Consider the following 4090-nt stretch of genomic DNA (forward strand, 5'->3'; position numbering starts at 1 on the left):
TTACAAAAATAGCTTCCTTAACTCCTCTCTCAAACCAGCGATGTTCTCTGGAGAGGATCTGGACTTCACTGTCCTCAAAAGAATGTCCTTTGTCCTTCAGGTGGAGGTGGACTGCTGACTCTGGTCCACTGGAGTTGGCCCTCCTGTGTTGGGCCATGCGTTTCTGAAGTGGCTGCTTAGTTTCACCAATGTACAAGTTGTTACACTCCTGACTACACTTAATTGCATACACTACATCACTCTGTTTATGGCTGGGCGTTTTGTCCTTCGGGTGGACAGAAAAAACACCCAGATATAAGATTATAAAATACTGGGGGTGGAAAATGCTTCGCAGCTCAGTTCTGTCCATTTCAGTGGGGCTTGTTTGGCATGAAGGTTTCAACAATAACTTAATAATTTATAAATGTTCAAATATTTGAACAAAACACAATAATAACATATTTATATACGTACTGTATATGTATTAATTACATATGTATAGTATATCATATGTGTGGGGGGGGTAACTACTGCTTATACTACTAATTACTGGATGTAAAACTGGGAGCACACTAGCTTTGCAGGGACTGGCATCACTTATGGGGACTGGAGGCCACAGGTTTTATGGAAATAACACAATGAAAAGTTAGAGCTACAGCAAATGTCCTAAGTTTAGGATGAGGTTAGGGTTAGGTTACGGTTAGCATGAGGGTAAAGCAAGTAGCAACTATGGTGAAGGTTAAGTATCCCCTAGTTGCAATGGACAGAAATATAAATCAGGAATAATTTCACTGAGGAATGTAATTGTCCAGTATTGACATGTACACTTAGGGCCTAGGACTCATTTAAGGGAATCCCAAAGTAGCTACCACCTACAGTATGAAGGATGACAAATTGCCCAAATGGATTTAAACAGACCTGTCTTGAGCTGTACCATTAACACCAATTGCATTGTGAGTTGATTGATCAGAATACAATTATCTATCATAAAGAAGACGTAAGATTTTGCAAACAAACTATTGCAGAGGAAGGCATGAAATTATATTTTTAAGTCTGATTGTTTCTTTATATGCATCTTGATTCCATCTGTGGCAGCATCACCTCCTGCTTCTAGATCTGGTTATTTCTCATCTACTTCCCATAGAAATTCTCCATCCTCCCCTGTCACTGCTCTCCTTCTGTCTCTGGCTGTCACAATGTCCATGCATCCCTCAGCTGCAGGCAGCCTTCTCTCACTTCTCCTTAATATGTTCTAAATCCAGCTCATCAGTTGATTATCAGCTGCAGAGAGAGAAGCTGTGGCAGAAATACAAAGCAGGGAGTTGTGACTCAATCACACACTTCTCCCTGCTAGGCAATGTGACTGGGAAATTTTACAATGTGTCAAAACAAAGGTCAGTAAATGGTTGAGATGAAGAACATTGCGTGTGGGTAGGAGGCCAGCTCTTTGCAGTCAGCTGTTCTTATGAGGACATGCACTGTACATAGTCCACAATACAGAGTTGAGTTTTAAACAATGCATCACCAGCATGACTGAATGGTGAAGGCAAGGTAAGTACCTTCAGATACATTACCATTAGTGGCCACGTGGTGGCTCCAAAATATCACTGGTGCAGCAGATTTTCATTCAAAGTGTCACATTTTATCTCAGCATATTGCTCAAAGTCATTTGCCAAAGTCTCCGTAAGTGGTCAGTCTTATCGGACTTCTTTGCTTTTGCAAACCAGTCCTGTTTGCATAAAAACTGTGACATTTTTTACTAAAATAAAGATGAGAGGTTGAGGAATGGGCCCACAACTATTAAATTAATTCAGGAGAGAAAAAGCCAGAAGAGAAAAAGTCAAATGATGACTTTGTAAGCAGTGCTCATTGTCAGAGAAGGCAAGAGCTGGGAACACGAAAGGAGAGGGAGCCCTGTGGCTGGAGTCCTGCTGTTTCTGTTCTCTATAGTGCCAGGATAGTGTTGGTGTTTTTACCTGCTCATGGAAGATGTTACAGAGGAGGGGTTCAAAACCCCACCCCAGCACAGGGCTTACATTCAGTGTCGTCATCATCTGGAGATGAGTATGATACCAGGAGATCAGCAAGATACCAAGGCAGGCTGTGACCCTGCAGCACCATTTAAATGGCCTGAGGAAACTTCAGGCAAGATAATGTATCATGTTAGCAGGCAAAGACATCTAATGAAGCAATGCCAACATGCGTTTTGTTTCCCAGGACTGTACCCTGTAGGTATAATATCATTTCACATTTTTAATTATTCTCCAGTTGTTAAAGTCTTGTTTCCCAGGTTTTTCTTTTACTGTACCCATATTTACAGTAAGTACCAGCAGGAACCAGTAAGCATGTTAAGTGTATCTGGTTCGTGCAACAAAATGACACTGTAAATCACGAGCTGTTTTATGAAGTGTGACCAGTCATTCTTTCAGTATTAGCATTATTAGCTTATCATTTCACACTCTAACTGGATCCAGTTTTTGCACTGATCCAAATGATTGTGGGCTGAAATGGCAGCAACAAATGACCCAGATTGACAGTTGAGGTGCCAGCACATCCTGGCAGCACCGTGACTTTCTTTATGCCTACATGCTTACTTCTTCCACCCAAACAGATGCAACAAAATTAAGAACAAAGTAAGAGAGATGTCATTTAAATACAGTCTCTACACCCCCACAGGTCCTGAGAAAGAGTTGTGACTGGAGCAAAAAGGTCTCCTGGTTGTGTTTAACAGCAAGTTTTTTGCCAGATAAGAGGAAGGTGACAGTACAATGACAGTGAAAGTACATTTATTCAAGTACTGTAGGCGTACCTAACCACAGTTTTGAGGTACCTTCATTTGTATCTGCAAGCTACTTGTTGCAGACTTGTCTCTGCCCTGTGTTTTCTACACTGCTCTATGAATTGTCATTCCTCATCCAGTCTCTGGCTGCTCCCAGATTTTTTTTCTGGCTCTGCCCTGCACCCCTGCTTCTCATTTTCTCATTGTCCTGTCTTGACTTCCACACTCACCACATCTTTGTCCACTTTCCTAATCAGCTCCTCAATGCTGATACCATCTGGCATTCTTGTGTTCATATCATCTTGGGTTCTCCTCATTGCATAAGTGTTCCAGCAACACAGTTCCTTGTGTTCCCCATGTTTCCCTCATGTTACCTGTTAGGATAACGTACCTACTGTGGAGCACCCTTGTGTTTCTACCTTGGCCTGGACTTGACTTCTCACTTTGCAAGTCATCACTAAGACAACCTGGGACCTAAAGACGAAAATCATCGCTTGAGCCAGGATGGAGAAGATTTTCTTATCTCATCTGTGATTCCCAAGGTAAGGATGGGAATTGATGAGTTTATTGATACCGATGCCATTATTGATTCTGCTTATTGGCCCAATTTTTTTTATCAATTCCCTTAATGATTCCTGATTAATTTCTGTGTGGCCTACACAGGTTTTTAAGCATCAACCAGCTGTTTTATTGTCTCTGAGTCTGAACAGAGTGTAGAACGCATAATAACATTTGAATAATAATAATAATAACTGTAAATCTTCATATCTTCATACCCAACTATAAAACTGACTGGTTACTTTACTGTCAAAAAAAGATAAAAACCTTTGACTGTGAATTTTGTGACTCCACAGTGACACTCATTGACATTTTCTTTGTTCATTGTCCATCCCTGTGAGGGAGAGTGAAGGGATTTTTGCTGGACCAGACAGTGATGCAGCTGGTCAAGATGCTCTCAATGATGCAACTGTAGAAGTTGCAAAGGATCCTAGGCAACATGCAAAACCTCCTCAGCCTCCTCAGGAAGTACAGCCATTGTTGGGCCTTCTTGACCAGCTGTGTGATGTTATGTGTCCAGGTGAAGTCCTCACTGATGTGAACGCCCTGGTATTTGAAGCTGCTCACCCTCTCCAATTCAAGCCCCCGGATGAACAGTGGCTGATGAGATCTCCTCTCCTTGCTCATGTCCACTATCATCTCCTTCATCTTGTCCGTATTGAGGCTGAGATTATTGTTCTTGCACCATGACACCAGACCGGCCACCTCCCTCCTGTAGGCTGCTTCATCCCCACCAGTGATGCAACCTATCACTGCGGTGTCATCTCCAAACAT

This window comes from Monopterus albus, unplaced genomic scaffold (genome assembly GCF_001952655.1).
Source record: "Monopterus albus unplaced genomic scaffold, M_albus_1.0 scaffold87.1, whole genome shotgun sequence".
NCBI classification, from domain to species: Eukaryota; Metazoa; Chordata; class Actinopteri; order Synbranchiformes; family Synbranchidae; genus Monopterus; species Monopterus albus.